The sequence below is a fragment of the Mustela putorius genome, unplaced genomic scaffold (assembly GCF_011764305.1).
Source record: "Mustela putorius furo isolate JIRA1106 unplaced genomic scaffold, ASM1176430v1.1 tig00000874_pilon_pilon_pilon, whole genome shotgun sequence".
Taxonomy (NCBI): Eukaryota; Metazoa; Chordata; class Mammalia; order Carnivora; family Mustelidae; genus Mustela; species Mustela putorius.
In genome coordinates, this window is record NW_025421505.1 from 1,763,314 (window position 1) to 1,786,368 (window position 23,055).

At 39.9% G+C, this 23,055-nt stretch overlaps 1 pseudogene; it reads right to left on the reverse strand.

Moving 5' to 3' along the window:
* Window positions 1–4,809: 4,809 nt before the first annotated feature.
* LOC106005659 lies at window positions 4,810–5,322 on the reverse strand (annotated as a pseudogene).
* Between the last annotated feature and the right edge of the window lie 17,733 nt (window positions 5,323–23,055).

Below are 23,055 nucleotides of genomic sequence, written 5' to 3' on the forward strand. Positions count from 1 at the left end.
AAGAATGCAAAGATACATAAGGACTTTATCCAGGTAAGGTTACACCTTGTAAGTCTATGTGTACATGAGAGAACTTGGTATGCTCCAGGAGCTCTTCTAAGAACTTCACAAATATTAAATCATTCCACGAATATACACAACCCTGTAAAAAACACACTATTTATTCCCATTTTACAGATGAGAAAATTGAGGCAGAGGGGATGGAGATGATAAAGTTAATAGATGGCAGAGCTTATTCAAGTGTAGACAGGTGAGCTCTAGACTCTGTGGTCTTATCCACTATGCCATACTACCAAAATACAGTTCCTAGGAAGAAGGAAGTAGAACAGATTTGAAAGGTCCTCCATGTCATTCCAGGCCCTGCCTCACCAACATGCTTCTCTCACATGACAATAAATATATATTGAGAACCACCATGTCTTGAGTTATGATTCAGAGCTGAATAGGACATGGATCCTATCCTCTAGACCAATATGTTTGCCACTAGACACATTTACCTAATTAAAATTAAACAGTATTGAAAATTTGTGTCCTCAGCTGTACTAGGTGCATTGAAAGTGCTGAATAACCACACATGGTTAGTGGCTAGTGTGTTGGACAGTATACTGTATAGAATATTTCCATCACTGCAAAAAGTTCTATTAGAAAGCAATATTTTAGACCTTTGCTCTTCAGGGAGCTCTGAACCAACAGTACCAATCCCTAGGAGCTGGCTAAAAATGGAGCATCTCAGGCCCTGCCTCAGACCTACTGGAGATTAGAATCTTCATTTTAACAAGATTCCCAGAAAATTCGTGTGTAATTTGAAGTTAAAGAAGCACTGTGGTCTAGATAGAAACTCTTTTCTGCCTATAATTTCTATTTTACCAATAATCCCCTTAATTCTTTTTACTGCACACACACATACACACATATGTGTGCGTGCGCATGCCTCATTATTCCCTGCTGAAGTATTAATCAATAACTAAGATGTTTACAATCAAATAGCATGATTCCTCCCTCCCTAGAGCATGTGCCCTATAATAAGTGATTTAAGAACCAAAACTGTCCAAACTAAACAAACAAAAAGATATTCTTGGGATGACAGGCTGTGAGTTCTGTCTGATATTCCCTCAAACATCTAAATTTAAGGAGAGTCTGGGCAGAAAAGCTTAGGATGGAAGGGTGTAGAGAACCTGAGTCTGATTACCAGACCATGTGGATACCAGTCTTGGATCTCCTCTAAGTAACTGAATAGCCTTGGGCAAATTACTAAAACCCTCTGGAGTTAAGTTCCTCACTCATAAAATGAAGGAGATTGTGATGGTCATTTCCAGATCAAAGCCTCTTTATTCCAATGGAGCTGGGGATAAAGGAAGCAAAAGGAGGAAGAAGTGGTCCTTTGAGGTGGGGTGTCAGCCCTGGATAATGGTGAGGGAAGGATTATTTTACTCACATATAAAGAAATCTCACTATAAAGAGTCTTCCTTCATAAGCGGTATTCAGTATAGAATGGAGTCATCATGGACCCTGTATCCAATGGGGTAATTTCAGGCTTATTATAAAGTGTCTCCTAGAGCTAAAGTGATTTCTTTAATGATCTGCACCCCTCTCTATAGCCACGCCTATTACCATGTGATTTGGGGGCTCCTCCCATTGAGAGGTATAGTCTTCCTTCCACATCCCCCCTCCACCCCAGCCCCTTTTAGTTCTACCACGAAACTTTGTAGTGTCCTTCTCTGACTCTAGAAATGGCCCCATAACTTGGTTTAGCCAGTAGAAAGACGTGAAATGATGTACAAATTCCAAACCTAAACCTTAAAATGCCTTGAGTATCTCCACTTACTTTCTTGAGCCTCTACCATCAACAAGCAAGCCCAAGCTAGTCGGCTAGAGGATGAAAGACACGAGGAGAAGAACTGAGTATTTGCAGCTGATCCAGCAAAGGTCATCCTAGATTAGCCACATCTAGCAGATATGCAGGCATGTGAGTCTCCAGCCAAGATCAGCAGAGGTGGCTTGGCTTACCAACAGCTGAGCCTAGATGCGTGAACCATAAATGTTTAATTTTGCATGCTACTGAAGTTTTGTGTTATCACACTGCATCATTATAGCAACACATAAGAGGCGTGCTTTCTATTGTGTCTTCTTAAAAACAGAATACAGATCTGTGAATGAAATCATCATTGTAACAGCTAAGCTCTTTTCATCCATTTCTAATTTAATGCTCACAACTACCTTATGAAGTGACTTCTTAAAAATGAGGAAATTGAGACTCATAAAGGTTAAATTATTTGCTCATAATCACATGGCCTATAAGTGTGTACGCTAGGATTTAAACAAAGTTGTCCAACTCCAACTCTGACCCAAACTTTTAAGCCCCAATGTTATCTAAACACTGTATGATTGTATGAAAAGCCACTGGCTTGAGTATTTGTTACTAAAGAGTTGAATAAGTCATGGCTCTCCATACATCAGTTTCCTCAACTGTAACATGAGGAAGGTGAACACATTGATTTGTATTTTTCTTCTATTGCAACAACCCATTGTTCTGTAAGATTATGAGTCCAGTTCTCTAAGTTTAAGACTCTTCTGACTGGAACTGTAGAGGCATATCTTAAAGATTTCATGGTATCATTCCTAATAAACTTTGGACACATATCCAAACTGTAGTTCTGCAGCAATCTCCATTTCTTGCTCGAAGTTAGATGAGCTAAATTGGAAACTCAAGAATGAACACAGGATATAGAGTATTCTCAAGGGCCCAAAACCAAAGGAGCCTGATGGGTCTTGCTACCATCATGACTCTCTCTTAAAGCTTATGCTAAGCCAGGGGGTAGGGGGGTGGGAGGTGGTTGGGGTGGATAGGCCATTAGAGAGTGGTGAGGGTAGGCAATAAAAGGGATGAGATAGCAAAATTGTACATATATATGAATATTGATAACTAGCAATAATAATAACAATTAACATTTATGAAATGAGTACAATGAACTAGGTACTTGTGAGTGACCTGGAGATGTACCACACAGACCCTTCTTTAGGAAGGGCTTACTATTTACCTGTGGATATGCCTTCTACACACAGGCTCTAGCTACCAGTCCCTTCAGGGTCTGCCTCAATCACACAGTCCCCAAGCCTAAGCCACACATTTTCTTGGCGCAACCCACATCAAATGACTGACCTATGAAGACATTTAAGGGAGTGGTCATCTTGACCCAACTCAGAAGAGCTCTGAAAGACATCATAGCTCTAGAGTTCATGCCCAATTGGCTTAGGCTTTTTCAGACATGCTTCATGTTTTAATTTCTTTATCCCAGTTGTACTCCCTAGTCCTTCCTTTCCCAGGCATTAATCTCTTTTTCCCCTTTTTTAAAAAGTAGACTCCACACACAATGTGGGGCTCAACTCATGACCCCAATATCAAGAGTCCCATGCTGTTCTGACTGAGCCAGCCAGGTGTCCCCACAGGTGTTCATCTTAATAAATATCTTGCATCTCAAACTCTGCCTCAACATCTGCTTCCAAGACCCAAAGACAAATTCACTATAAGAGTCTGTGGTTATAGTAGGTACTGAAATCCAATCCATTCATCTAATGAAAGTACTACTTTTTTTTTTTAAAAGAAATAAAAGATAGAAAGAAGAAGGAAGGAAGGAAGGGAAGGAGGAAGGAAGGAAAGGGGGGAGGAAGGGAGAAGGAGGAAATTAAGAGAAATTATGCACTTCCCAAGATTTACAATTCACTACCATAGGCTCTAAGAAAATAGAATTTGTGACGCTTTTGGACCATTATGGAAGTAGTAGTCAGTGATTAACTGAACACCAGCTGAGATAAGGAAGCAAGAGATGGAAACTTCTTTCTGTTCTCATATTGCTAACAGACTTTCAGGTTCTAACAGGAGTAGAAGTAGGGCAATAAAGAAGAGATTCGGGGCAAGTTGGAACATGAATCTCAGTAAGGTCTGCATGAGTTTCCAGAAGTTCCTTTGTTCTTTGCTCTCTTCAAATTTATGACACCATTTTTATAAGAAGTAATAATAAGGAATGCATATTGATCTTTTACTATGTAACAAGTAAATGTGCTAAGAGCTATACAATATTATATCAGTCATCACTCAAAACAACCTTAATATAGTGAGGTAGGAATTATTGTTCAACAACTACCCACTCGGTCTTCCTCTTTCCATGGGAAAAGCATAATTATCCACCTCCTCAGTGTTGAACTTGGCCATATAAGTTGTTTGACAACAGAAATGTGAATGTATGCAAGCGGGGGTCTGACTGAAATTGCTAAATGATTTGGCTCATTCTCTTGTGCTTCTGACATTCCTCCTTAGAGAACCACTTCTCTTTCAGCCTGGCACCTGCGGAAGCAATCTAAACACAACTATCAGCCTAAGAGTTGCACAGTTGATCTACAGACCCCTGAAGGAGAAAAAAATATTTATGGTTATAAGCCACTGAGATTTGGGAAGAGCTATTTGTTACACACCATTATTGTAGTAAAAGAGGATTAATATGGACAAGTTCTATACTTACTCCCATTTTCAGATGAGGAAATTTAGGTACAGAGAAGCTAAATGACTTGACCAAGTTTACATAGCTATATTAGTGGAGAAGCTGGAATTTAAACCAAGCAATAAAATTCTTAAACTGTGTCCTTAAGTCCTGTTTTATATTGCATATTCAGTGCTTAAGATAAATACTATCATTTCATTCTATGTGAAATGCATTGCTTCTTTTTTTCTTCTCTTTTCTTTTCTTTCTTTCTTTTTTTTTTTTTTTTTAGTTGTCAAATGATTTTTTACTGAAATATTTTCCTTTATAGTTCTTAACTGGCTGGGCAATCCACTGTACCATTATTGATGTCATTAACAATGTCATGAGAATGGTTGTCATCGACATTGCAGCCTACAGATTGGGCAGTCCTCAAGATCTTTTTAATGGTTCCAGAGAATTCTCTGGCTAAAGACTGGTACCGCATCTATGGGTCAATGTTAACAATCTCATCAAGAGTGGTATTTCCACTGCACTTAAAGTCTTTCTGCTACTTTCTGTCTGATGGTAATTCCTTGAGGGCTTTGATAATCAGGGCAGAGGCAGAAGGTACCACTTCAATCTGGCCCTGTCCTTTCTGAATGGTCAGTTCCACTGTAATCCTCAGACCATTCCAATCACTGGCTGCCTTGCTGATGTCATTAACAAACTTGTTTGGAAAGAGACCCAAGGGGCCAATCTTTGGGGCCAGGGCAGATGTGGCTCTGATTTCCCCAGTGATGCACCTCAGGTACATGACTTTGATCTTATTGGGGTCAAACGTAGGTGGCATATTGGAGATGGCTGTTGTCCAGTGAACTTGGATTTAGGATGACCAAAGTCTGTTGCACCTTCACCTTCACCAAGTCAAAAGCCAAAAGAAGCTGAAGTGCCTAACTTCTACGTCTTAAGAGATTGTTGAATTTCACCTCGAAACAAGACGCAATAATTTTATTTCCTGGTCTTTCTAAGCATTCTCAGATGGTTAATGTCTGTGAATGGGCCAGCATTTAACATATTACTGTGAATATTGTACCAAAGAAATGATGCTAAAATGTCCAATCATTGGGATGCCTGGGTGGCTCAGTAGCATCTGCCTTTGGCTCAGGTCATGATCTCAGGGTTCTGGGATCAAATCCCACATGGGGCTTCTTGCTTATCAGGGCAACCTGCCTCTCCCTCTCCCTCTTACTCTGTCCCAGCTTGTGCTCTCTCTATCAATCTCTCCCTCTCTCTCTGGCAAATAAATAAATAAAATCTTAAAATAAAATAAAATGTCCAATCATTGGTTCAGGAAATATGTACATTATTTCCATTTTTAAGACATGAGTTATTATTGAAACACACCTGATTTTCTTATTAATGAAAACTTGGGGCAATTCCAACTTTAAGGGAGATGAGGAACAGTTGAGAACAGGCATATGTCTAAGCCTGTGTGCTTTAAGAGATTTAAACCATTAAAAGAAAGATATGTAAATGAGGAACTGTAACTTGCATTTAATTAAACCATTAAATTAAATAATTAATCACAATATTTTCTTTTTGATTTTCAAAAGTAGCAATCACAAAAACCTTTCCTCTTATTATTTGACTCTTACAATCAAACTTTCCCTATATGTACTGAAATGTATACAATTTAGTCTAAAGGATTGTGTGAACCACCCCCCCTTTTTCTTCATTTATTGAATTTAGACTTTAAGAAATTCTTGAGACTTCCTGGGGAATTGCAAGACCCCAACAGAACTTCCATGCACACCCTTCCTCAGAACAACTCCATCCATCATCCCCTGCCATTGTGGCTGCTTTCACAGCCCTTAGAGAAGATAAACTTGTGACCCACGCTGGGAAGTTGGGACTGACTCATGCTGAGAAGTTGAGCAGTATAAAGGGCATCTGGTACTTTAATTTATTCCTTCAGACTTCCCACTGCCCTTACCAGAAGCTTACTGCCGCAGAACTCCAGGCTCTTTCAACTCAAACCACTTATATACCTAGCTAGAGATACATAACTATAAAAGGTCCAAACCATTAGTTTAGATTCTTTCCAGACCTCTTCAGAAGGTCTGCCCTAAAGACAGTGACATGCAGTAAATGACCTCAAAGGTAACATGCCACAAAACACTTACTGGAAAGATGACCTAGGATGGAAGAGGCATAACAAAGAAAGGCATTTTAAGATTCTGCCTCTAATTCTCTGAAAGGCATATTACCTCTTGCAGCCTATGAGTGCCATGAACAAAATGGCTATGGTAATACTGCTCCCCTTACCTCCATGCTGGATGAACACACTGTCCTTCTGTGGCTGTCCACAGGGTCTCCCATCATGGTTTGCAAAAAGTATCTGAAAAGATAAGAATACATATTATAGCTCCAAAGTAAAACAAAAGGCCTGCCAGTTTTGTAGACTCAATATAAGTCAACAGTAAGCCCAGCACTGCCCTGTGCACGATGGGAAATGTGTGATAACGATGGGGCCTCTTCCCCCCTTCGGGATGCTCACAAAGCAGGTATTCATTCAGCAAATAACTGTGAACCACAAGCTCAAGGTGTGCCCCACCTCCTGAGGAAGAATATGGAGGCAAATCAATCTATTATTCCAATTTCAGGACTTTGCAGTCTATAAGGAGAGAGAAAACAGACACTAAGTTATTCTAATAAGAATAGAGAGAGATGTGTGCCTACGAGACACCCATATCATGGGCAATAATGGATTAAGGAGAAAAGAAATTACTTACAAGTAAGGGGGATGAATCAGGGAGGAACTCTCCACTGAGGGAGATTTTAGGTGGGTCTTTGAGGACAGGAGTTGGATGTATGCAATCAGAGGAAAGGCACTGTAAACAGAAGAGAATTTTATTCAGAAGAGCTAAAGACACAGAATGGAAGTATATGGAAATAGCAGTTCCCTCAGACTCAACTGTAGGGGACATAGTTGGCACTAATGCGAAATAAAATGGGAAAATTTTGAGAGGAAATTTCAAAGGGCCATGACGATGAGGCTCAGGAAGTTGGCACTTATTCAAATTCTCTTCTGCTGAGTTCTGGGTGTTATGAAGACAGAATGGGCAATGATCCAGGATACTCTCCTGTGTGACCAGAACAGCCTGCTTTTATCTAGTTGACATACTGGAGTTTCTGGATAAGATTTCATTTGGGGGACCACATGTAAAACCACTGCTGTCAGCAAATTGAAGCTGTGTACGTTTTTTTTTAAGAGGATCTAGTGAGTCAGAAGATCAGATGCCAAAAGATGAATCTGGTGGTAGCGATGTGTATGATGGATGACAGGCAGGAGAGTATAAGCTTGGAAGGATGAATTAAGAGGTTATTAAACATCCCCAGGTAAAGGACTTGGAGATCTGAAGTCAAGCACAGTAATATGGGAAAGGAGGCTGGCCCTTAAGGAGCACAAAGATGTCAACCTTCTGGGCCTTGGAAGCAAGTGGAATATACAAGGAAATCAAGAGTTTTGAGTCTAGAAGATGGGGTGCCATGACTAGTAATAAAGAACACAGAGCACAAGACAACTTTGGAAAATAAGAAGCCAAGTTCAGTTTGGGAAATATTACGTTTGAGGTTCTGGCAAGATTTCCAGAGGACAAACAGCTTGGTGGGAATGTCTCGCAGGCAGTCAGGGGGAAAAAAAATCTCACTGGATAAACACACACATAAGAGATGAACACATTAAATAGTTACTCATATACATGGGGATATTTTTTAATGAAATGAAAAAGCTCACTACATACCAGACTTCACTTAACTATTTGCTTCCCTGGTTTATCTTCCTGATCCCCAATATGTCAGGTGCACAAGTTTGGGTCCCAGACCCTCTGTTCTTTCTGATCCTCATTCTTCTACTCAGAGATTCATTTACTACCGACTTCAAAAATCCACATTCCATATCTTCATTTCTAGCCCCAGAGCTCCAACTGCCTGCTAGAGGTGGCCACATGGCTTGGGCATCCCAACCCAACCAAAGCAAACATGAACTCTTCTATTCCTCTCCCCTGTAACTGGTGCTTCCTCCAAATGTTCCTATTTCTTTGAACAGGGACTTGAAGCTCTGGTGCCTCAGACCTCCCCTCACTCATATTGTCCTAGAATAGCATGTTTCTAACATGTAGTTCCCTTACTAAGAAGCCTTGGATAACTCCTCAATGTTGGACAAAACAAAGCCAAGTTTCTTTATCCAGATTTCAAGGCCATCCATGGGTCCACCTCAAATTGCTTTTCAACAGTTCCCACTGCCTCTCTGCCCAAGCCTGCTCTGAGGAGACCATCCTGCACTTGACCCTCAAGCATGCCTGCCTTGATTCCTTCCCACCTTCTCAAACACATTGGCGTTCCTTCCTTCCACCAGAGATCATTCCTCCCCCTGATGCATACCCTGCAAGACTTAACTAAAGTCCCACCTCATCCTGAATCCCTTTCTTGTCTATCTGAAGCCAGAGGAGGTACTTCCTCTATTCTCACTAAACAACCCAGATGGTGTTTGCCTATTTCCTCAAGTACCTATGTCATAGGATTGTTTTGCAAATGAAGTAAGTGCTCAATAAATAATAATTACTGCCAGGATATAAGCAGGAATAAGACATAGTCCCTGACCTCAGGAGCTCAAAATCCAAATGGGATTTTGGGAAGACAGTTGACTGGAGAAGGGAGAAGCAGTTAATAAGACTTTTCTTCACTACTCGTCTGTCTTTTCCAGGATGTAAGGCATGCTTCTTATACATAATTGGAAGCCTTGGACAAACTAAGTTTAATATTTAATGAAAGACTCTTTGGAAAGTGTCTCATTTCTTTTTGGTGCTTTTTACTTCTCCTAGGAGATTGTGTACTAAGTAATTTTTTTCCACAAAATTAGCATTTTAATTCCAACAGAGATTTTTACTCATCTGACTCCATTTCAAAATAATAGTATTATTATAATAGTCAGATCTTTAGTATTTTCAAGTGATAAGTCCTCATCCCTATATGCCTGTGTATCACACACACACACACTCATCCCTTGCTGTCCAATGCATATGCACTCAGAAACTTGAGAAAAGCACTAAATCTAGAGAAGGAAGAAAGAAAGGAAAAAACTCCAGTCTCAGCTCCATCTCTAGAAGAGGAGTTGAGTACGTTAATTGTCCTAGCCACATATCAGTCCACTCATTTGTAAAATGTATACACTAGATTGTGTCTCCCCATCCCGGTTGGTCATAGATGCCCATTAAGAGAGATTTATTATCCTGTGATCTCTCTGATATGAGGAATTTGAGAGGCAGAGTCGGGGGTTACGGGGGGAAGGGAGGGAAAAAATGAAACAAGGTGGGATTGGGAAGGAGACAAACCATAAGAGACTCTTAATCTCAGGAAACAAACTGAGGGTTGCTGGATGCGTGGGGGGTAGAGATATGGTGGCTGGGTGATGGACATTGGGGAGGGTATGTGCTATGTGGAGTGTTGTGAATTGTGTAAAACTGATGATTCACAGACCTGTACCCCTGGAGCTAATAATACATTGTATGTTAATTTAAAAAAAAAAAAGAGGTTTATGAAAAATCATGTTCCTGAATTCCAGTCTGGACCTGCTGAGTCAGAATATCCAGAGGGAGAAGACTGGAAATCTGTATCTTAAAAAAGCATTCCAGGTGATTATGATAATCAATCAAATTTGAGAATCCCTATCTCAATTCTGATTCTTCTCACATTAAAGACATACTCTTCTCCAAAGGGTCTGGGGCAACCTCGAGTCAGGAATCCAAGGCAGAAAGAGCATAACAGTTCTAAGACAGAAGTTAAAACAACGGACAGGGTCTCCTGCCTCCTGGCTTTATGCTTAGAAACACCCTTTCCTTTCACTTCCTAACTGTGGTATCTGATCAGCATGAACATCTTAACCATTTATAACTTTTTCACAAGATGCCTAAGAGCAAAGAAAACACTTTGATTATTTTGATACCTCTTAAGGGCTCAAAGCCAGCTTTGAACACGTGACACAAAATCTCCCTCATGAGACAATATTGTTGCAGTTGGTGAATTCAATTTGAATGAGATGCATATCTTCAATTGTTTCACTTACTCAACTGTGTTATTTTAAAATCTTGTTGAGTCCTCCCGGTTTACACAAAGATACACTTAAGGAATTATGCTCTGCTTTCCTGGCTTTGATAGAACCTCTTCTATAAAATGCCACTTTGCTGGGGCTTTCACTCAGTTAGCTTAAGAGGAAACGTCTACCCACTCTCCCAGGGGAGCTCCAGAACTCTGCTTTGCAAAATCCAGAGGGCAAATTTTTCTAGACAAGAAAACCACCTACAAGAGGTTCATAGGAAGAAACGTTTCTGAACTCCAAGCTAATCTCTAGGAAATGTGTTTGTTCACTAAATATGACCATTTGCCCTTCCCCCATACCATATGACTGGTTCCTATGTACAAACAAACAAAATCACCCAAATTCTCTGAAACTAATTTTTAAGATGTTGTGCTTCTTTCTCCTGGTTGCGGCATTGGAAACTGATCCCAAGGAACTGTATTTTCTGGTTAAAACCTCCCAGCTTCTGGACATTAACTGTCTGGCTTCATCTTTTGCTAGCTACATGAATTCAGGCAAGGTACTGATGTTCTTTGTGTATCTGTTTACCTACCTGAAAATAGTGCCCACCTAAGAAGTTCCTGTGAAGTTTAAATTAGGTGTATATAAAAGGGTGAAAATAAATCCTTTCACACAGTAAATACCCCCATGAGTGTTAACTATTATTTCTTCTTACAGGACTTTAGCATTTTGAGCAAAATAAGAAAAAAGAGTTCCTACACTCAATCTATCCCACCACCTCAGCAATAGACTATTGTCTTCTTGAATGGTTTGACTTTTTCTACACTAAGAAGCCTGTTCAACCACATGAACAACTGCTCAAAGAGAGACTTGAAAGAGCTTCCTTGGATGACTGTCACTCTTAATTGAAGGACACAATTTTGTTCACTTTCTTTGGTATCAAAGGGACACCACTAGCAGGTTCCACATGCTCCATTCTCATGCCATTGTGAAGCCATCTCTAATAACTCTTGTACACCAACAACATCAGAACACCATTGCTTCAGCTCATCCCCTACTGCTGCCATTCTGGGGGTGAGGGATGTACAGTCTAACCTCAGTTGACCTCAGGGGTTAACATCCAGTAGGTACCCAACAAATACTTGAGTAATTAAGATCTGCCCTTCCAGCCCTCCCTATTGAGGCATACAGACTAACATGGCACTCTGAAAAATTATCAGTCTATCTCAGATTGTCCTTTAAAAGCCAGAAGAGGTAGAAAGGCAAGGAGAGAAGGTTGGGATTATAAAAAATTCACCATGAGAAGCTAGAGATTATGATATCTTTTGGGAAGGGAGAACTTGAGTATGGAGTGGTGGGGATTTAAACAGGATTCCATCTGTTCTACGCCTAGATTTGAGTTTTGATGTGACACGGATGAGAATGCACCAAACCTTATGCCATTTCCAGGAAAATGACAGAACTACCCAGGAGTCTGGATGAGTTACTTGACGAGACAAATAGTCAGGCACAGTTAAACAGTCAAGAGGCTCACTGCACCAGAAAGCCTTGAACAACATCAGCTCCTTGGCCACAGGGAGTCTTGTGGTCATTTCCTACTGAGCAAGATGGCTCTGTGTTCAATGACAGCAATGGAAAACCAACTCATGCAGAGAGTCATTTTTCTGGTAAAGCTTCCACAAGAAACTTATCACTAAGATGACAAAACCTAAAATATCATTGATTTAAAATGTGCAGTGTTGAGAGTAAAACAATGTTTACTAAAGCATGACTTGGAGGGATGATCTTGATTTACTTCAGAGCCATGCATAATTAAGCTAAGACTGTAAGTTACTTTCCCTCAAGTGTTGCATAATGTTCGAAGTATGTGGTAAAGAGTTAGTTCTTTATGGAGTTTTTATTACATCCTACTCGTTGGGACACTAAACACTCAGCCTACTCCCAAACCTAATATCATGGTTCAAATTCTGATATTTGGAAATGTAATGAGCCTTCAATATTTAGTTCATATCTGGGAGGAGGGGGAGAATGAACGGTTCTACACAGAGAAAATAATATGAATTATTCAGAAGAAACTTCTCCGTAATAGCTTAATCTGCTCTGTTTCCACATATTTGTAACTGATACAGCTTCAGGAAGTAAAGAAGTTACACCCATCCTAGCTTTAACTGAAAAAGCCCATGGCATTCTGGGAGTAGTCTCTTTTTATCAGTGTTGCTTTGGAGAACACAATAGCTCCTGGGCAATGCCAGTCATTGGGAGATCAACCAAACTGTGAATTCTCTACCCCAAGACAGGGCTTTAATTAATATTTAAAAATCTCTAATATAATGGATTCCATTATTCTCAGGACATAAAAAAAGGAATGGCTTTTACTTTTTGAAACATCCCCATAAAAACATCATTTACTGTTAATAAAGGTGCTGCAGCTGGCAAGGAAAATGACCTGTGAGGGAAATTTTATTTATGCAGAATTTGTTTATGGACTACTGACTTTTTAGTCTGATCTATGTTGCAGGAAGCAGCAGAGCTTAATATGCCTGCTCCTTTCTATGTTTTCTTGGTCTGGTTTTCTCCTGACCATCTCTGTCACCAGGACTCTGCTGCCACAGGAAAATGAGTATGTTCTTGGGACCGTTGGCATATGGATAAAAAAGGTAACAATGGAAACCCAAGCAGAACAGCGCAAAAAATTGGCATGTAAAAGCAAAATGAGTTACAGATACTGAAAAAACATATTACTTAGTACAAAAATCAAAACAACTATATATTTAGTAAAGAGCAGAGGCTATAGGAACTGAGACTGGCTCCTCAGGGTGGTTGAGTGGTATATGGGCTATTCCTCCAACACAGTCCTCTGTCTCCAAGGAGAAAACAACCAAAAAAAATGGCTTCGGCTCATTCCAGAAAAATGTCAGCTTAGCTCCTAGGATGAATTCTTGGTGAATAAGTTGATGCGTATCATGTTAGGTTACAAAAAGAAATCTTATAATCTCTCTCCCAGGAGATGTTGAGACACGAAAAGCCCAGTAACGTGCATGGCCATTTCAAGGGGCCAATTTATCCGGAGCCAGAGAAACATACTAGAAGACTTCCCAGGGTCCTGACAGGCTCAGGATTTTTTAATAATTCAACAAACACGAGGCTGTAGAAGTGTCTGCTCTGTACTGAGTTCAGCAATTTTGGCAAATTCCAAATACTTTTCCTTCATACAAATGAGGTTAACAGCAAGAATGGATTTTACAAGGGCATTTTACAACCAATCAGCACCTCATGGGAGGGGATAAATACCTGCTTTTTCCTTAATATGGTAAATGGCAGGACATGGTTTAAAATAGTGCCAGAGCTCAGTACAATTAAAAGAATTGGGGCAGGGGGGGAAGCACCATATACAGGACAGTCATGTAGAATGTCAGCGTTTCGGAAAGATAGTCCGTGGACCTTGTGTTCACAGGGGAGTTTCACTGGATTCTTTAACCAAAGTCAATCTGCCACATTGAGGAAATGCAGGGTCAGGCTTAATGCTTTCGGTCCCAAGGGAAAGTTGTGCAATTGCCAGAATGTGAAGGAGAAAGGGAAGGAAAATTATCTCCTTTTCTGTCAGTGCTATGAGCAGTGACTGAGAAGAAAAGGATCCCATGCTAAGGCCCACAAAGAGAAAGCCTGCTGGCACTTGTCACTCTCTCAGCTGAGACTTGCTCCTGCCACACTAGAGATATGCATGGAAACCCAGACTCTCAGTGAAAAACAATTAGAAATTTTCTAATTCAAAGTATGAATGTGCATGCACACACACATACACACACCACACATCACAGCAGCTAACAAAGACCAATAGACCAAGACATCTTTGTTCCTTCCCTCATAAGAAAGTCACAATCCAGGCAAGAAAACCATCTGAAAGGTAGCCCCATCTCAAGAACTCAGAATAGTCACCCCAGTTTACCCTGCTCTGAAACGCAACCTCCTGCTTCCTCTCTAGGCAGCCACTTCCCAAAGACATAACAGCATCCCTCTGCTTGGGAAGAGATCTCAGTAATCTGCCTTAATTGATGGACTTCCCATCAGCTCTTGACTCCACCACAATGATGCCTTAAAAATCCCACACCCATTTTGTGTCCTAAGCCTTGGAATTTTTCAAGAAAATTTAAATCTGAAAACTTGGGCCCGTATCACTCTGCCAAGTAAGTCATGCATGTGGAAAATGAACTCCCTGTTGGGAAACTCCTGGCTGTGCCTAGGTGTGTCACTAATCTATTCTCTTAACTGTTTGTTTGTTTGTTTGTTTGTTTTAATTCTCCTTTGTTCTTTTACTTCTCTTGGTACTAAATGAAAAAGAAGAAAGCTTTGTAATCCCCAATTTGAATGGAGAGCCCACTATAAAACAATTTATATCATGTGAAAAAAAAAAAAGAAAAGAAACAACCACAATACTATCCACTGAAATAAAAATGGAAACTTGGTAAACGGTTTCCAAGCAAAGACAACAAAAGTGTCCCTTTTCAGAGCTGATAAGAGATCATGAGGTTGAAATTCTGCACAGCACTTTGAAAACTAGAAACCTTAGTCTGAGGACCTCATTCCCCTTTTAAAGCAAATAGCCCTGAAAGCCTGCTAGATCCCAGACTGGCTCGATCACGTGCCAGGATTTTGATCCCTGACTCTCTGAAACAATTCTTGCTATAATCAAATATACTTTGATTATTTATAGCTCTCTATGCCATTTACACTTAAGAAAAATAATTCTTGAAACATGTCACCATGAGGACATTACAAAATGTAATGCGCAAAAGTCATCTTTAAAAACAACAAATAGAGGGACAAGTATTTTTGTTTGAAAGCTCACAAAGTTGGAAACAAGGCAAGTCAATAAAATTTCTTCCAAACCACCTTTCCCTACCCCTGGAAAGCATTTTATGAGATAATGAAAACCTCTAACATTGAGTGATGTGATTAAGTAATAAAAGGCTGGATTTTTCCTTCCTATGTAACCCCATGGGGTGCTTCCTAGAACACAGCAAAAGTCTGTATAAAGAGTTAACTGTGTGTTGGTGTAACACCAGATTACAGGTGTTTGTTAAGGGAGATCCTGCTGCGATTTTTCTCTGGACCCGTTAAACAACAGCTTCATTCTCTCTCACTCTAATGGGCTAGTTAGCAAGCCCTACCCTTTCTAGAAGGCTCTGTGCACAGGGTCCAGGGGTGCATTGCTTCAGCCTCAAGTCTGCAGAAAAACCAAGCTTGCCCACCTGAAATCTAGTGAGTAGAGGAGAGAGCTTGCACAAAGAACCAGCTTTCCCTCCACGTGTTTCCCAAAAGACTGAGGGGCTCGCCGGCAGCCATTGTCTGTCCACTCAGAGAAGACGTGTGGCCAGCCCCTGCCCCTGGGAACACAACACCCAAAGTACTGTGAATGTGCCCCTCGCTGGGCTTAATCTCACCCCATCCCTCTGGAGGAATGGTGCCGGGCACATGAGCCCCACCCAGACCCGCTGCTCTGCAAGTTTCTGGTAACAAGCAGGTTAAGCCAGCCAATAAATCAACCCTCAAACCAGGGCTTCATCACCCTACCCCCTGGATTCTGGGAGCTTTGCAGCCATATGAAATTTCTTCAATGGGATTATCCTGATGGACACAGAATTCCTGGGTTCTGTCATCGTAAGAGGACTCCTTGCAGCCATATCTATGAGAAGGTGCTCTCATGGCTCATCCTCATATTTTTCTCCGACTATTCCACCTGCATGTACTCTAAACTCTTCTCCCACGAAATCTTTCCATCAGTGGGCACCTGTAGCTCTACAAGTGGGAGAGAGGTGGTGTGTGTGGTCAGGAGGCTGGCTTCTATTTATTAGAACTTTTTATTTTGAAATGATTTCAAGTTTAGAGAAAAGTTGCAAATCCGAAATGCCCTTTATACCAAGGCAATGCATTTTAATATTTTTCCATGTTGCTTAACACCCCCCCCACACTCCGTGTATTTCTGAACCATGGGACAGTAGGCTGTACCTTTGATTCCTTACTCTGCAATATCTCCATGTCTATTTCCTAAGAATAAAGAGTCTCTTACATAATCACAGTACAGTTCCCAAATTCAATAAATTTAACATTGATGAAATACTTTGTTATCTAATCTATAGCCCATATATACATTTCATCATGTGCCCCCCACAATGACCTTTATAACAATTATGATTCAGATAAAGGATCACGTGGTGCACTCAGTTGTCATGTCTCTATAGTCTTCTTAAACCTGGAAGCAATCCTTCAGCCTTTCATTTATTTTATAGACTGACCTCAATTTGGGTTTCTCTGATATTTCCTTGTGATTAGGCTCCCGGGTTGCATTTGGGGCTGCAAGACGACCTAATGATGTGTTCTTCCAAAAGTATCTCATCTCTGGACCCATGATATTCATTTGCCTGTTTGTGGTGATATTAATTTCTACCACTTCTTGAAGATGCTCTTCCATGTCTTCATTGCAGTTAACTATTTCCTTTCTGTACTTTTAGATACATTGTAATTATGTAAGTATGTTGCTCTTCATGGAACCTCCACCTCCATCAGTACCCACTGATGATTCCTGCCTGAATCCATTTTTATTCTAGTGGTCCTGTGTTTTCTTTTTTATTTACGTACAAAACAGAAACTTAATTCACTAAACATCATCAAAGGTAGGAAAAAAACAAAAGAAAAGAAAACACTTAAATTGCATTAGCACACAATTTACCAGCCTTCTTCATCCACAAGATCATGATGTCATGAAAATGATGAAAGAGGAAAATAGATGCACAACATGCTTTTCTTTTATCCTAGTTTCTCCAAAGGATTCCCATCCCCAGAAGTGAGAGAGTCTGAGTCTGAAATCATGACACCATCTTCTACTCCTTTGAATCAATATCAAACATTTTTCATTATGATTACACGCAGTCACTAGTCCAGGGCATTTCCTCTCTTTTGTTTAAATTGCCTCTAGAATAAACATCTCAAAACTTAGGATGGCAGCCAGCGGAAGATAATCTCTCAGGGGAAAACACTGGAATCCTCACAACTTCCATCAGTAAGAAGAGGAAAATGACAAGTTGCCATTCATTTCTGAAGAATTTTACTTCACAGTAAAGTTCCTCACCTATAGTTCTATGGAGTGAGAGTTAAAATGTTAAAATTTATTTAGGGCAAATAAATCATAACATTTCCAATGGAAACAGAAACACATATGCATATATTATGTTCAAAATTTACACTCATACATACTTTTCCCTGTAAGAGGAATTCCAGGGAACTCAGAAACCTGATATGTGCATTATCAAGAGAAAACTACAGGGTCACATGAAATGAAATAAAGTGGAACCTATTGGTTAGGGGAATCTATAACTTATCCCCTCTAGGGTTTACCTTGTTTGCTAAAAATAAACATATTTCCTTGAGCACAGATGGCAAACGTGAGGTGACAATTCATTCTCCAAGAAAGCATGTTACTTCCCAAGAGGGAAATTCTCACTTCAAGGTGTGGAATATTCACGTGCATAAAAAACTCTGTAATCTTTAGGCAAGAAAGCCTACTGAAGTGAGAATTATCTAGTAAACAGGGGTTTGACTGAAAATTAAAAAAAATAGACAAAATGACCAAGGCCAACATACAGATGCTAATATGACCATCCAACTTTCCTCCTGACTAATCAGAATCCGGCAGTATGATTCTTGTCCTCTAACGGGGATTTACTTGTCTTTCTTGTATTGATTTATAGTGTGTAAAGATACTATATCAAATTCCCTGCAGGCCAGCCAGGTGAAAAAGACTGTCCATCTTCACAGAGTGAAAGCATAGTGCACTGTGTTCTACGATATCCTATCATGTCGGGTCTTACTGTACTTCAGAGCTAGTTGTAATGTAAATACCATTTTACAGTTCCCTCATTTTATAGGCAATGCAACAAAGACACTATTTGAATAAACATTCATTGAATATGTATTAAACTTCTTTAAATATTTATTTGTTTAAAGAAAGGTCTTTATCAAGCCCCTACTTTGTTCTAGGAACAAGGCCAGGTCCTAGATAAATGATGGCGAAGAAAACAAATATAATCCCTATCACAAATATTCCAACCAACTTGTGCAGTATTTATTGCAGATAAAAAAAATCATTTTATCTTGCAAGCTTTAGTCAGATAAATCAGCAGTGCCCCATAGAAAAATCATGTGAGCCACATAAATAATTTTAAAAATAGCCAGTAGCCACCTTTGTTTAAAATGTAAAGAGAAATCAGTGACATTAACTTAACAATACACTTAAACTAACCAATATGTCCAAAATATTATTTAACATATGGTAATATCAGAAGTTATTAACAAGACATTTTATATTCTTTTTTCACATCAAGTCTTCAAAACCTGGTATGTATTTTTACACTTGCAGATATCTCAATTCAGATGATAAAGTTGCATCAGAAATATTTTATCGGGGGTGCCTGGGTGGCTCAGTCAGTTGGGCATCTGCCTTTGGCTCAGGTCATGACCGCAGGGTCTTGGGATCAAGTCCTGCATTGGGCTCCCTGCTCATGGGGAGCCTGCTTCTCCCTCTGCTTCTGCCTACTGCTCCCCCTACTTGTGCTCTCTCTTTCTCTGTCAAATAAATAAAATCTTTAAAAAATATATTTTATTTGCATTTAGATTTCATAGAAGTTTACAGCTTAAAAATGTAGAATGACAAATACAAGTTATTCCAACCATTCTTAAGAGTTAACCAAGAACTAAAATCAAACAGAATTTATATTTACATTTAAAGTAATTAAAATTAAATTCAACTAAAAAATCCAGTTCCTCTGTTGCAGTAGCCTCATGCCAAGTACTCAATAGTCCCACGGCACCAATGGCTGTCTTATTGGCTGTATAGCTCTGAATGATATCACTTTCTTTTCCTAGGAAATAAATGAGCAAGGCAAGGCAGGCATTATTACTGATGTACATATGAAAAACAAACATGGCTTGGAGATGATAAGATGAGTCATCTGAGTCGTCTGAGGCAGTAGGAACACCACATGAGTAATGGAATCAGCATTTAATCCCAAGACTTCCAAAGCCCAATCATCTTTCCTCTATATCATGCTGTATTAAAAATGAATGTGAGGAGTCTTACTCTTTTCACAGCACTGTGTTAAGCCATAGAAAATCCAAAATGCAAGATTAATAAATTTGGACTTGAGCCAGCCCACAGAGGTACACAGATGGCCTGAGGCCAGAATTGAGCCACAAATGTGTTCTATTGGCCAGGTCCATTATTTCAAAAATCTGAGTTTGAGTATTTCTCAATGGGACATGCATTTTCCAGTTTTCCTCAGACCCCACCACCTTTTACTCATAACCATCCAGCTTCATTCACTAACCGTTCTTTTCTCTGCCCTTGATGCATTTGAATATGACAACTCAGCGAGGTAATGGGTGCTATTTAGGGTTTTCAAACATTCAGATCATTAATCTGATCCTCTGTGGAGGCTAAATTAGTACAGGTAAAGCCTAGAACCGAGAAGACTAGAGTAAGTGGAGTATTGGTCTTTTTTTCAATACTTTTTACTTCTTTCAGATTTGTTTTCTTCAAGTTGTCATTGAAATATCTTTTTGACCCCAAAAAGAGTCTTCCAAAATGTCTTAAATTTTCAGTCAATGGCTCAAAAGCAGCTTCTAGTGAACTGGTAGAACTACTCTCCTCCTTTCCCTCTCACCATTTCTTTCTCTCTCTTGCACACACACACACACACACACACACACACACACATACTTTGTCTACCTGAGGGGCACCTGGATGACTCCCACTGAATGCTTTTTTTTTTTTAAGATTTTATTTATTTACTTGACAGAGACAGAGAGATCACAAGCAGGCAGAGAGGTAGGCAGAGAGAGAGGAGGAAGCAGGCTCCCCGCTGAGCAGAGAGCCCGATGCGGGGCTCGAACCCAGGACCTTGAGATCATGACCTGAGCTGAAGGCAGAGGCTTTAACCCACTGAGCCACCCAGGTGCCCCCCCCACTGAATACTTTTGAATTGTAGAGAAAGATATGGGTTTTTAAACTGTAAGGACATATTTTTTTCCTTCCCTTTTTGCCTCCTGGAAGGCATTAAATGAAACCTGTAATCTGTTCTTTTCTTGCCAAGTAGAAACTTACGCATTTTTCTTTTTTTAGATTTTATTTATTTACTTACTTACTTACTTAGAGAGCATACACACAAGCATGGGGAGAGGATGAGAGAAGGGGAGGAAGAGGGAGAGAGAATTTCCAGCAGACTCCACACTGAGTGGAGCCCCACGTGGGGCTCTATCCTTTGACTCTGAGATCATGATCTAAACCAAAACCAAGAGTCTGATGCTTAACCAACTGCGCCACCCAGGTGCCCTATGCATTTTTCATCTTTGCTACACTACAGACTTCTTGAAGGGATGACTTAATGATAGTTCCCTCACTCTTTGTACGAAAGAAACCATAGGAATGTTGGCTTGGACACTGTGGCTGAGAAAAGGAAAATGGCCAAATTTTGAGATGCATCTGTTTTTAGGAGTCCCTTGCAGAGCAAAAGCAATCAATCAAACTAATTCTATCTAATTTTGTCAGTATGAATTTATCGATTGATTTAACTGTGACATGTTATATTTATCATTTTTGGGGAAAAGTTCAGTCTATTAAAGGCAAATCACTGGAAAAGTCCAACTATATTTTTTTTTTGTAATTCATTTCTGAATCAGTTTTCCATATCTGAAAAAATACTCTCTCTCTCGAGTCTAAGTGTTTCACTGACTGTATTGAATAGGAGAATCTAAGGCAGAGATTCTCAAATCTGAGTTTAAGAGTTATGGGTGGGTCTGGGGGACCAATTATCATAAGGATTTCTGGGCCCTAACCCCAGACATGCTAATTCAGTAGGTTTAGAGCACCTCAAGTTTCACAGTAAATATGATACAGAAAGTACCTATAGACCACACTTCGATAAATATGGGTCTAGCAATTGGCCATAGGTCATGATTCTTTCACTCGGGGTAGAGATCACTAACCTTATTGAACATTACTTCCCAATTAAGATGTGGAAGATTGGTTACACAGATGACTCCAAGTAATGGTCTCCCTACAGCCAGTCTTGATAGTGTGACTCTGCAGCTCCTTCACTAAGAGGAAATCTATCTCTCTACCTCCTGAGTTTGACCTGGACTCATAACTTACTTGTAACTTTGCAATAGAAGTATCAGTGTGCCAGCTCCAAGTCTGGGCCTCCAGAAGCTTTGCACACTTCTCTTAGATCCTTGTCATCACCCTAAGAGCAAGCCCCAATGAGTCTGCTGGAAGATCCCAACCATCCCACTCAAGGTGACCTTGGACCAGCCAATAGACAACTTAGAGAAACAGAGCTCCCAATCTTGCCCATTACAGGCCAGAGATGCATAGTAAGCCCGGCCAAGAGAACTGTCTAGTTAACCCAAGAGCAGTAAGTGTTACTGTTTTAGGCCACAGAGTGTGGAGGAGCTTGTTATGAAACAATAGCTAACTGGTGCATAAAGCTAAGTCCTCACCATCTGTCCTCTGTTTAGGAGAGTGTGAATGAGACACTAATTCATACACAGGAGGAAAACACTTCTGTTATTTGGGCCAAAATAAATAAATAAGAAATCCATGGCCAAAATTTTACCACTGGATTTTATCACAGCCCTTGAACTCTCCCAACACTGGTGGACCAACGTGATGGCCAAGGAGACAGTGTGAGAGAAGCAGTTAAACCCAGGCCCCAAATAATGTAATAGTTAATAACAAAAACATAAAGTGACATTATTTAACAGCATTGCAAGATTAGAGACCCAGGTCAAAATAAAGGTGGTTTTTTTTAGTTTGTTTGTTTGTTTGGGGGATTTTTTTGTTGTTGTTTTTCAATGTTCTATTAGGGTCTTGCTAATAAAAGACCTTCACCATAAAAGAACATAAAAGTTATATGATTTGTTCTTTTAATCAAGAAAGGAGACACATGTAATCTGGTATTTTTCAGATTTCCTGTAAAATCTATCTAATCTATATGAATTCCTCAAAAGCACTCAAAATCAGATCTTTTAAAGCTCCCCACGTGCAAAAGAAAAGTTAAGGCTTTCTTAACAATTCAAATACAGCTTGGCTGAATCTTAGTGTTGCTGAATTATTACAAGATGTCTCATGGGTCTAAAATCAAAATGACAGAAAGACCAGGTTTCAGAAGAGAAATACATCTCTGAGATCCTAGAATATTGATTGTTTTGGCACCATTTACTTTACTCTCTGCCTATAAAGCCAGGTCCGTGGTGTAGGAAACTCTCTGGAGTGGTGGGTTGAAGAATAGCACACCATATGTTCAGAAGTTCACGAGCACAATGGTCTGAAGTCAAGGGTGACCCTCTGACTCAGAATCTCTTTACAAACAGGGCTTTCCAGGAATGTAATGGGTACCTTACATTCAAAGGCTGAATGAGTTACTTCTTTTGACAAGATAATTATTTTAC